General features: G+C 36.6%; 1 long non-coding RNA gene across 1 annotated transcript; it reads left to right on the top strand.

Moving 5' to 3' along the window:
* The first annotated feature begins 1 nt into the window (after nt 1).
* Nucleotides 2-4159, top strand: LOC139980657 (uncharacterized). The gene is made up of 3 exons (XR_011797628.1): nt 2-1948; nt 2648-2722; nt 3899-4159. It is a non-coding gene; the product is annotated as an uncharacterized lncRNA (long non-coding RNA).
* The last annotated feature ends 9233 nt before the right edge of the window (nt 4160-13392 follow it).

Raw genomic sequence — 13392 nt, 5'->3', positions numbered from 1 at the left:
AAATCTCTCAAAAAAGAAATGCTGTATTCCTTACCTGAAAATTTTGGCACGTAAACAAGCAACAACAACAACTAAGTTTTAGTCTACTTTGATTTCACAATACAGGAGGATATAGTGAAAGTTTGGAGATAAAATATGGAAGTCCAAATTTTAAGATAAGAAGCCAAACTTTCGTTATGAAAAGACGACATTCAGAAATAAATGATTGCCGAAGTTCCCAGAAAAAGTTCAACAACTGGAATATATATAAATTAACTGTGAAATTATGAGATAAATTCTGCCTAAATATTGAAGTTTCTATTAAAAGAATTTTAAAAAGGTAACCATTTTGAGATCAAAAAGCATAAAACTTCCGATACAAGTAGTAAAGAATTTGGATAAGAAGTTAAGGATCACAAACTACAAACTGGACTACCCTATAGCATCTACAAAAGTAAAATTCTTCAGGCGAAGAACAGAACACATGATGTATGCGCAGATCGAATTTAATCTATGTCAAGCTTGAAAGAGTACACTCAAAGTGACATGTGATTGGCATTGTACAGTTAATCAAGCTTACTGTGTAAAATATCTTCCGTTTTCCGTTTCGTTAGTTTCTCTTAGTTTAACAACTGTGATTCCGGCTTCAAGTTTCTTCGGTAAAGTTTCTTTGGAATCTTAGTGCAAAAGATTGAAATGAAGTGTCAAAAATGACACTGGAAGCTGAAAACTGCTTGGGCGAAATGACCAGGCTGGTTGGGCGAAATGACCAGGCCGGTTGGGCGAAATGACCAGGCTGGTTGGGCGAAATGGTAATTGGGCGAAATGGTTGTTGGGCGAAGTGACCAGAAAGCGCCAAAAGATATGAGCTATAATCTATTTTACAATTAAACTGACAGAGTGCTTTCTACTCTTGTCTTCCTTGTATGCTTTGGGTTTCTTGTCTTCCTTGTATGCTTTGGGTTTCTTACCTCTTGGAACCTTAGCGTGCTGGGCCTTGTAACACTTCCAGACTGCTTACTTCAAAACTTATTATTTATTAAAAGTAAACCCTTCAATTCCTTGGAGCGAAAGGATATTTTTGGCAAGGAAAAACCAATAAGATGTAACTACGTAAGACCATTTGGAGTATCACATAGTTGCCAGGGCAGGAATTTCATGATTTTAGCCTCTTAGTCTTGCATTTAAAGATCTTCTATTAAAACTATCAAGTTCATATACTGGCAAGTTCAGCACACATCAGTAACTGTATAAGCTTATGGGAGCAGCCCAATAATATTTGCTGATAATAGGCCTAAGCAGTAATACAGGACTTTTTACGTAAAGGACTCAACTGATTATTGGATTGACGATTGTCATGTGTTGATGACAGTTCCAACAAATATGATAGGTGCTATTGCTCTACTGACAACAGTGAAATATACTACTACAAGCATTTAGCCAGTAAATAGCTTGAATTTGAAGGCTTGTGACTTATTGTAGACACTAATTTGTGTTTCACTTGGTAAGCATTTCGCGAATTAATAACAAGAAAATAGATTAAATTCCCCAACTAACTACCGAAAATGTTTCATGTTTGAAAATGTTTCTGTTTGTATTTTCATGTAATTTTACAGGTACCACAACGTGCATGCAGATGCACCTCAAAAAGGTCATTAAAGTGGCCTAGCCTACATAGATTGGAAGATTATGAAACCAACCTGTAAAGTATCCTGCAGTGACAACCTCTGTTGCAATTACGCTTGTATACCTCTAGTATGGGTTTCAGTTGTTGCTTTACAGACTGGGTTTGTTTTTGGTTTTGTTGACCTTTGGTCCGTGTCCTTTGGTTCGACAGAAAAAAAGGCTTCGAGACGAAACGAGGTGAATTTAAAGAAAGTCGAGGGATAGGTGACAAAGACCTAACGGTTTCCTCAACACATTGTGGACACCTCCTTGAATGTCATCTCACTGCATGTCGTTTTTGCTGGTAAGTGCGTAACTTTCAGCATGCATAAACTTTTAAAAATGTTTGATATGCCTAGGTCTTCCAACCATAGGTGAACAAGTCATACATTGATGTAGGCCTATAACTGAAAGTCAATTGCTTTCTCTCGATCAAGGTGAAGCAAGTACATACAGTATTCCAAGAACCTTTCAAATAATTGATTAGGAATAGGCTCAGGCCTAATTTTCGTTGCTAAAGCTTCGAGGCCTAACTTCTTCGTGTAGGTTTTATTCTGTCAAGGGACCTCTTTGGACTTATTTTTAGTTATGGACAATATCAGCATTGATTTACCTCTGTGATGAACTGAAGTAGTGCCAGGGCTTTATTTTCTCAGTTTGAAACTTGTAAGATTGTATCTGAGGACAGTTTATCCTCTCATCATGAGAACAGGTGTAAAATATGTTTAGATCGAACTTGAGGTTTCCCCCTCCCACACAATATATATTCACGTTGAAGATATATTCTAATTAGTAGGAGTTGTATGTGGATGACCAGTTAACTACAAGTTTGCATGATAAATTGCCTAGCTGGTTGTATTCAATTGCTGGAGTCACATCAGACCAAAGTTGATGAAGACTTATACATAAAAACATGTTGTTCCGTTAAGTAGAAAGTGGTGTGAGTGAAATTTGTGTTTTGACAGCCCTTGCAACTGCTTGTTTTTGTTACACTTTGTTGAAGGTCGTTTCACAGTGATGAAGAAGGTATTGCAGCCCTATCCCATGGTGAAGAAGAACTATTGTGTATTGATGAAGGGTGAGTATATAGTAAAGACTATCACATAGTTACTGTATGGAAGTTTCTATGGATACAGTTATCAGTGTAATTTAAATGGAATATAACCTGCAAGTTCACACTGCTGTACAGTGTGGAGCCAGCCATAGGCTACTGTCAAGTGAGGAACTATTTTCATTCTCATTTAAAGTTTCAAGAAATGAAGTGAAACAAAATCAGTTAAAGTATGCTAAGCTAAGGCCTACGGTTTCATGTATGACCTATTCCATAGTGAAGTTGGGGTATACATCCTGCTTAAATACTCTGCTAAATGTGGTTTATTAGGTCAACAATTTTGGCCATTGAAAATTCCTATATTCCATGCTTTACCAGAACTATACAAAATATTCATTACAATCTTCCCTGCCTATAGCAAATTCCACCTCGTTTTAGGCAAAAACAACACAGGAGATTGAATATCTACAGGTGTAGGTAATGCTAGCCATACTGAACGCCCCTTTGCACAAATTCATGATGAAACACACGTACTGTACTATTTCAGTGGTTAAGCCAAATTTGTCTTCACACAGGCAAGTACTGTATTGTTGGCCATTATAGCACTTGTGTCTACAACCATGTGGTGACTGTCAATTAATTAGGTGTACTCAAGGATGATTCCTAGTGCCAGTACTTGTCAATTTGGGGAAGTTTGTGCTATCAAGTAACAAAGTATTAATGCTCAAGTGAATTTTGAGGAGGAATCTTTGCCATGTTAAATAATTCACTGGTTTGTGAATTACTTTGTCAGGTTTTCAAAAGTAGCTCTAAATTTTGGCATGTCAACATGGGGAGAAAGGCCATAAGAGGGGGGGGGGGGGTTGTTAGGAATATAAATATTTTGCAAGAGAAGAATGCTAAGTTTAAGAGTTATTCTTCTTTCTGAAAGCTGACCTTGGTTGTTGTGCTTCAAACTTGCTACAAGAGAACATGATACATGTGAAAACAGAGGTTACCCCCTGGCCCCCACAATATCTCCCTATTTTATGCCCCTTGCATGTCAAGTATACCACACTGCCCCCCCCCCCCCACAAAAAAATACAGATACCATGACTGAACTGTTGTGCCTCTGCACTTACATTACAGTACTGATGCAAATAGGCTTCAATAATCTATTACTAATATACCTGTTGACTGAATTTTTGGATTTTCTTTTCACAGAGAATTACTCCCTAATGAAACTGTAGGGAGTGAGGTGTTCCCCGAGAGCTTGAGATGGACTCCTCAGAAATACAGAGTGAAGAGTCTCTTCCAGATAACTGCCCCTCAGGGGAAACTCTTGGTATAATTGAGGAAGCGAAATGTATTGTATCTATATGGGCGATTCCATGGTAACTCGCATTACACTTTTTGCTGTTTTTTTATAATCCAAGTGCTGTGGCTCGAATATGGGTTAGTGTAACTCCTCAATTTTCTGTGGTGTTATACCCAACATTCATAGCTACAATATGAAATTATCAAGAATTATAATTGTCATCGCCTTAATGTATGGTGCGCTTCCAAATATCGGTAACTCGCATTACGGAAAAAGGACACCTGAAAAATTGACACCGGTACAAAATGGCACTGTGCTCAAACAAAGAATGATTTCTTCAATTGCATACATGTACAAGATATCTACCCTACTGATGTTTATATATCAGCAGTAGAAAATATGAAACAACTTCAGATGTGGTATGCAGGGGGGAAAAGTCTGGTAACTCGCATTACGGTAACTCGCATTACACTTTTTCCAGTCATCGATTTTGCTCTTTATTCATCAAATTCTTTGAAATGCTCCAAAGCCATTTTTGAAACTCTAAGAAACTCTTAGAAACTGTAAAACACTTTCCAAAACTTTTAACAACAATTTGCAAAACATCCTGACAATTATATCAATAATAATTGAAGTTGATTGAACCAGAAAATCAACTGAAGAATTGTTGACTGACAAGATTGCAATGTACACTAAATTGAATTATCAATCCATATTTCCAATCAAGCTAATCCAAAATTGTTGACTTACAAGATTGCAATGTACACATTTGAATTATCAATCCAAATTTCCAATGAAGCTGGTAGCTGGTAGCTCTCCTCTTCCATTTTAATGTCTCAAAACATCTACTGAAAGTTAAACAGGTTCACAGCTTATAGTGAATTACAAGAAAAGTTTCTTTGGCATGTTAATAAGTGATTGGTCCTTTGGAAATTTGTATTTAGGGTTCTTAGGAAAAGCATGAAACTAATAAAACAATCCTTGTTCCTAATTCTATCAGTATAATACCATTATCAACAATAACACAATAGATGTTTCATCATGCGGTATGAGGGCATGGTGGTAGCTATATATATGGCCATTCTAGATAACCTTGAATGGATGGTGTTTTGTATCAAATTAGAATTTTGATGCAAACTTGAATTGGCCACAACTATTAGCAATCAAAGGTGTTCCCAACTTCTTTATCATCTGGCTTCGTCGATAGAAAGTTTTGTCATCCCTGGGGTTCGGCCATTTCCAGTTATCAATTCCCGTGAAATCCGGTGCAGCCTGCCTTATTTTGTGTAATTTGGGGATTTGAAATGCTTTGGAGAAAAGGTTGATTTTCACATTGTAGTGATAAGACACTCATATTGGGGAAAGGGGTTTGCACATTATGATATTTGGGGAACACACATTTGAATTGGTAAACCACACCAATCTATTCCAACTGACCAAGCCTCCGCAATCCTGCCCCATCCCCCCCAGCAGCCCCAATCATCCCCTATGCACACTCCCCGTCCGTCCCATCCCCTCTGCCCACCCCACTAATTCTGAGGTGCCCACACCCTTGGCAGCATCAGCTTTCACATCAAGACTAATTTCCATCAAGATGTTAGGCACATTATAATGGTCATGCATGATTTACAATATTTGCCCATCCTTGAACATATATATTACTATGTGATAGGCTACAGACTACTGTAATATAGCCTAAGCTCTCACAATTTGTCATTAATACTGTATTGTACTAAGCAATTAATATCCCATGAAAATGCTATCGTTAAATTGGAGAAAGAATAGGCTAACTTTACTCATTTGATGATGTCACAGTTGAATGCAACTTGGAAGGTCCGTGATTCCACAAAGGTCAGGTGATAAACTCATCAATATCTGTTGAAACTGTCTTAAGGGTCACATGTGATGTAATGGAGGTTGCAGTGCATTCTGGGTACAGGAAGTAACTACTGTGCACACCTTATATAAGTATTTAGTGCGCTGTATTGTTTTGTTGATCAGTAGTACTGCAAGTGAGATTGGAATAATATATGGTAACTCGCATTACAGCGGTAACTCGCATTACTGGTAACTCCCATTACAGTTTTCAATGGCTATTTATATCTATATACTAGGTACATTTCTAATTCTTTCAACTATTTTTATACTCTTTACTTTGACTAGAAGCATAATATGAAATGGCAGGAAATTATCTGCTCCAGTGAAAAAAAAAGTTAAAAACTTGGTCTTTCGGTAACTCGCATTACGCTCTCAAATCAGCTCTGTGTCGTTACAGCCATATATGCATACAAACCAAACATTGTTTGGAGGAATTGTGATTAATATTTTAATATATCACTAATGGCACTACCAATACATATATAACAAATTTATTTAGGGTGCTTTCAAATATGGAAATCTGAGACTTTGAAATATCCATACTATTTCCTCAAATATTCCCTCAAAAATCAACATTAGTGAGGTATTCACATTTTTTGGTAGAAGAACGTGATATAGTTGAAAAAAAAAGTACATAACCCAGACCCTAAATGTGTTTATAGTATACTAGAAGCCAAAAATGGCTGCAGAAATGATTTTGAAAATTTGGGGTCATGTCCCTGTTTTCACGGAATCGCCCATAAACAAATTGTTAGAACTGCTGAAGTTAATACATGGGGAGTACTGCACACACACTAACTGTACTAAAATAATATCTTATCAATGGAGTGCTATTGGTACAGCAATGATTTTTTCTTGGAAGTGTGAAGATGGCCATGTGTGTGGAAAATGGTACTCACAAAACAGATTTTGTGGTATCTTTTCAGGTAACATTCAAATTTTGTCAGCTGTAACCATTTCAGGAAACAAGTATTCTAAAATGGCATTGTATTTTAAAGTTTCCAATTTTTTTTTTGTAAGCAACACAACATTTCTACGTGTTCAAAGGTTGTATGTAACTCCAGCTGTTAAAGCTACTTGGCAGAAGGTCCAAAAGGCAGAATTCTGCAAACTTAAAGACAGAGGTTTATGAGTAGCAGGAGATGCTAGAACAGAATCCCTTGGGCATTGTGCCCAATACTGTACTTACAGCTTCATGGATGAAGATTCTTAAAAAATGTTGCATTTAGAGGTAGTTGATGTTAGGGAAGTAGGGGGGAAAAGTCCAAACATGGAAAGAGTTGGATTTGAGAGAGGATTGGATTTTCTAATGAAAGAATTTAAAATCTGTGAAGTAGTGACAGATGCCCATGTTCTGATAAAGGCACTGCTAAAAAAGTGTACAATATATGATGGAATTTCTCATCAAGTGGATGTTTGGCATGGGGTAAAGAACCTTGTCTGGAAACTCTCTAACGTAGCAAATGCCAAAGAGAACACTGATCTGCACTTATGTATGCCTGCTATAACGTAATCATTTCTGGTACTCCGCTAAAGAGTGCGGCGGTAATGATATCAAAATCAAGTCAATTTGCTGTCACTTCTTCACCACATTGTAGACGAACACCAGTGGTTGTTGTCAATTGATGGTACACCTGGTGAATGTAGTCATCACCACCTTGGTGATGACGACCATAGTAAGCCATATCTGAAGAAGGGATCACCGTCACATGAAGCCCTTAGGTCTGTCATACTCAAGAAGCAATTTCTGAACACTTTTCCATATTACAAAATTTCAAGCATACTGGTTCTCTTGAATCATTTCACAATCATATGCTAATGTATGCCAATAAACGTTGTGCTTATTCTTATGATGGATATGTAACTAGAATGCTACTGGCTGCTATTGATCACAACTATCACATTGAACGAGCATATGGTTCAACTGTTGATGGCTAACCAATGTATCGGGCAAAGTATAGTAAAAGATCAAAACAATGGGCACCTCAAAAATTGCCTAAGGCTTTTGGTTACATTCCTGAATTGATGAAAACTGTCTTTCTGCTCAGACAAGAGAATCAGTGCCATTTATCGGCCAGAGTAGGCCTACCTGAAGATCACCCAAAAATCATCAAACCAAATATTGGCAGTGCTCCAAAGCCTAGTATGAGTGTTTTACTTGTACAGTACCAGTCTAGATTTGCAAGTTCAGCTGACATGGGGCATTCCTAAGCTACAATGGTTAATTTAGGAAACGAGATGCAGTTTTATTTCACTTGAGTTTTTATTGATAAGCACTCTTAATGGCTCGAAGAGATGTTACATAAAGTTAAGTCTTGATGTGTGCTAAATTTACTACACTTAAGAGTTATTTAAAGACTCCCTACTTTACTCGTTCATTTGATTTAAATCCACTTTATTATTACTATGTTACAAGTCAAGCAAAGCATGTTCTTTGATTTTCATGTCAAAAACAGAGCTCTTGGATTACATTCAATACCATTTTATACTTGTAACACACTTGATGCCTTAAAGTCTTAAGTATTGCCACTGAGTTTTGTATGCATCTGAGGTGGCAAACTGCAGTCTTATCCAGTGGTGAGTAGCATTTAGTCAGAACTTCTATCTAGACTAAGAACATATTATTGTAATGGTTAAACATGCAGGTGAATGGGGCTTTTAGTAGGGTTATGATGTTCTAGTATCTTTGTTAGACAACCTACTGTAGTCCAGGCCCTGTAATAGATGAAACTTGGCTGTTTAAGAGGTCATTTATCAAAATTAAAAGTAGTACAATCTTGGCAACTTGGTCTGATAGTATTCATGGTTTTTAACTGTCTATAACACATCACAATGGCTGTGATAATACTTCATTTTTGAGAGAAAGAAAAGAGAATACATTGTCATCAACTATATTTGAACTTTTATACCTTTATTTGGAGTGCTCACATCTGTATTATTTGGATCTGCATTTGCTATTTGTCACCTACAGGTACATTCTAACTTTTTCCCCTGATTGTGTCGTTTCATACCTTTCAAAACATGAAATAAATATTTTACCTTTCGGCATAATTTGCAAACTTCTTTCACTCCTTGGAAGAACAATAACACCCCTTCTCCTCCACCCTGCTTAGGTTACCACTCTCTATAAACTTGAAAACAATGAAATAATCAGTTAACATTCAACAATGTTTCACTGCTTGGAGTAACAAAAACTCCTCCCACAGCCCCACCCACCATCATCCCACATAGGTTACTACTGTCTATAAACATAAGAAAAGAAATTACCATCACTCTACCAAAGGTTGTTGATAGGATTGAAATCCCTATCACAAACCATGAAGTAATCAGTTTACCTTCAACAACGTTTCACTGCTTGGAGTAACAATAACCCCTCACCCCGCCCCCCTGCTCTTCCCCCATCGCCCCACTCTTATCACTACCACTGTGCCAATATGGTTTCTTTTCAAACTGTTTTCTCTCTTAATCGATGAGGTTGTTGCCAGGATTGAATCCTACATATTGTCCGTCCACAGATGGAAATCTTTCCCTTATCTTTGAGATGCAACAGGATGGCAATACCATTCTATTTCCTCTACCTAAGCGACCAAACTTCCAGTAAATAAAATTTCTGTAAGCATAATGTCTGTAGTTCCTGTTGGTTCTGTTTTCTTCCAAAGCAAGATCATCCTCTCGCATGCGCATATTTACACCCAAGATGTGTGCATTAAGGCAAATATCACTAAATGCATCCGAGTAAGTTACACATTGTTGCACCCTGTTTGTGCAGCACTTCTTTTCCACATCAGTTAGCATCTCTACACATTGCAGACATTTGCACCACGAAGGGACTTCACGAGAAGCAGTCACTTCCTCAGTTTGGTTTGGCGCAGTGAGATCACTGTGAGCATCTGGGTTTCTGCGGAGCCCTACTGCAACCTGCTCTAACTGTTCTCGTGACAACCCTTGTACATACATCTGTTGGACAATTGAAAACAGCTTGTTTATTTCTTCAGTACAATCATGAACATATTAAGGGATAGCAGGGCAATTGGCTGCTAGTAAAAATGCAGAATATTTTTTGGGGTCAAACTCACTACCTCATAACACTCTGAATGGTGAAATTTTGAATTTTTGGTATTTTGTGAATGCATGTGGAACACAGCAGAGTGAATGATGCAATCATGGCACTTCAAATACAAATTTATGCTTTGTCTATTTATGAGCTATTTCATTCCACAAAAATGTCACATTTTCAGCCACTGGAATATCCCTTTAAGAAAGAATTGAACACAAACATTTCATTTGATTTCATACCAAATCTCATCTTGATAGATAACTAGTTTGGTTATCATTGAAAGAGACAAAATGTGGTTTTCTTTGATTTCACAAAGACTGACATTCCTCAGAAGCTATACTTTCATTTTCTAATCTTTATTTACTTAAAACCTTGAAATCTGACATATTTTGGAATGTTAAATTTTTATCTGGAAATGTATTATGAGTTTGAATTTCATTAAACTTTAATATTTTGAATGAATATCTGGTGTGGATAAATTATTTTGGGATTATAAATGGGGGGGGGGGGTGGTTCAGCCCAATCATCATGCATGGTGACATCACATAGTTTGCTTCTGTTAGGGAACTTCATAAACCTGTAATATTGGCTGCAATCTGAATATCACTCTCTGGAGATTTGAAGGTGTGTCTGACACTAAGGTGTCCAACTGCACCAATGTATGTGTGACAATATTCTTTGTTATAAGAATTCGGTACAACATAAATTATAAATAGAAAAATAAGCAAATATTGGTCTGATAACAGTGGGCACAGTTGCACATTGTGACATCAACTTGTACAACATTGTATTATATGCATCATAAAATCTGGACAAATTTTGGTCTGATAACATTGGCAGTTGCCCATTGTGACATAATCTTGTACTACGGTACATTATTATATGCATCATAATTTGCATATGTATAATTTTTGTGGTCTATGGTCATCAACGTAATGTCAATATTTAGTAAAGTGGAAAGTGTGTGCTATGCCAACCTGAAGTTGAGATTCATTGTTGTTTGAAGCCACATTATGCTACCCAGGTGCACTATCATCTTCACCTGCTGCATGCTCATTTGGTGAGACCTCACTATCACCAGTGTCTGACAAATCCTGTATAAATAAAAAAAATAAAAAGACACAAGTGAATGCTACATTTCTAGCATGGCTTGCTTTGAGCCTGTTTGAGTGTAGATATCAGATGGCGATGCTCTAGATATCATTATAGGCATATGGGCTTGAATCTGTCAGGACAGTTGTTATTCATACAGAGTATAGCTCCCTGCTCGCACCTTACGGTAAAGAATCACTGCTGTGCGTACAGTACTATACCAGCAATACCCCTTTAGTACTAGATTCTTACCAGGTTTGTATCAGGGCTTGCCATGCTGGTCACAACCATCCCCTAATCGCCCCACTCTCCAAAGCAATGTCATACTCTCGTTTAACCCTATTTATGTCAAGCGCCCGAGACTATAGGGCTACTTTTATTTGGTTCACTTTATAGTTATAGGCATAGGCCTATATATACACTTAACTTACTAGACTTAGCCTAGGCCTAATATAGTAATAATAAATAAATAATTTCTTAGCTGATGAAATAAGGCCTTGTACATTTAAATTAAAATTGTAAGTGCATATGCCACCCTCCCTTCCAACCATGCATTATATTTGACGATTCGTTTGCACACCGAGAGCAATTACCCTTCGCCTTGTACCATTACATTATAGACCTAGGCCTAGGCTTACTAATGACACATTTAGGCCTAGCCTACCTTAACCTAGACGCTGTGTTGACAGTTATTAACTTACCGTAGGTTTATTCTGGCAAGCTTTCCTTTTTGTCCCACAAGTACAGAAAGAATTGCAATAGGCCCCTAGTCCCTTGCACGGACACCCAGCTCCTGCTCGGCCCCTTGTCCTAGTGCTGGGCTGTCTCTGACAGGTGTTATTACAATTACAACATTCCACCGGAAAATTGTGAATCCCATGATGATTGTATCTCTAGTTCAGATGACATCTTTGTTTGTAATTTTCAAAGACGGTTTTTCGAAATCCACAAAATATACGTTCGAGCGAATGTTTCGGCGGTGGTACTGTCATATGTTGAAGGTGAGTTGTCAACTGGTTGCCTGTACTGTAAGTCTGTAGACACACATACAGCACACACAGCAACGGTTCCGATTCGGTTAGTGCGATGATGACTGTACATATGTAGCGCATGCACTTCATATTGCCGCTGTGGCAACAGCGCCTGTGTTTTGCACACATGTGTTCGGCAGACTTCTTGGAAATTAGTGGTCAGATACCATTTATACTTCTCTCTTGCCTAAAGTAGAATCCATCTTACCAGTCACTTTCGATCTTTACGCATAGTGTAATAATTTATAATTGTGCAAAATATATATTTTAAAATTTTAAAAGCTAGACATTGAATACTGAAAACGAATTTATTTTTTCGCATGTGAAAACCTCATACATCACAATGAACAATGCCGTTTGGCAACAAACCTTAAACCAATGAGAAAATTGAAAAATAAATTGCTGTCGATATTTCATGACGACCACGCCCCTTTAAGATTTTTTTAATTTTTTTTTATTCAACTCTCATTTTAGTACAAACAAAAACGGCAATCAACATGTATCATCTTGCTATGTAAACACAAAAATAATTCAAATAAATATAATCCCATGCAGTGGGAAAGTATATCATTTAGAAATGTTTAATGTTAATCCCCAATAAGTTTACCCAAGGCTCCCAATATTGGTCCCAATCATTTTTCATATTAAATCTAAAAATGCATTTCTGTAAGCTAAAATAACCTTTCAAAAAGTCAAGCAATCCAAAAACAGATGGAATTTGTTTTTTCTGTTTACAATTAAAAGTATAATATTTCACTAGAATAACAATCAAATTAAACATACAGTCATGATTACAACCAAATAATACCCTTTCTACCATATTAATATTTAAATCAATACTAGCATTGGTCAAAATATTATTGAGAAACTCCCACAATATACGAACAAAAGGACAGTAAAAAAATAAATGTTCAATTGTCTCAACAGTATTATGACAAAATCACATTGATCAGAATCTACATGAATAATGCGCAGATAATAATTGCAAGGAATAAGCCGGTGAATAATTCTATATTGAAACTATCTTACATTAACATCATTGAAAAATTTAAATGGAATGAGAAAATATAATGACCAATCTTTATCCTTAATCATAATATTCAATTTCTCACACCATTTTGATAAAGCCTTATTCCTAACAACTGATGAATGTAACAAATTATTAAAAACATATCTACAAATACATTTTTGTTTAGATATCAATAGCCAATAAAAATTGATGACAGGTCTTGGTAAACTGTAATCAAGCATTCCAAAAAACTTATTCCAAGAAGATTTTATAGCATTTATCAATCCATAATATTCTAAAAAATTTGAACGCACATTATAAATATTGATAAAT

This window comes from Apostichopus japonicus, chromosome 15 (genome assembly GCF_037975245.1).
Source record: "Apostichopus japonicus isolate 1M-3 chromosome 15, ASM3797524v1, whole genome shotgun sequence".
In the NCBI taxonomy this organism is placed as follows: Eukaryota; Metazoa; Echinodermata; class Holothuroidea; order Aspidochirotida; family Stichopodidae; genus Apostichopus; species Apostichopus japonicus.
This window is presented reverse-complemented; position numbering and strand designations above follow the sequence as displayed.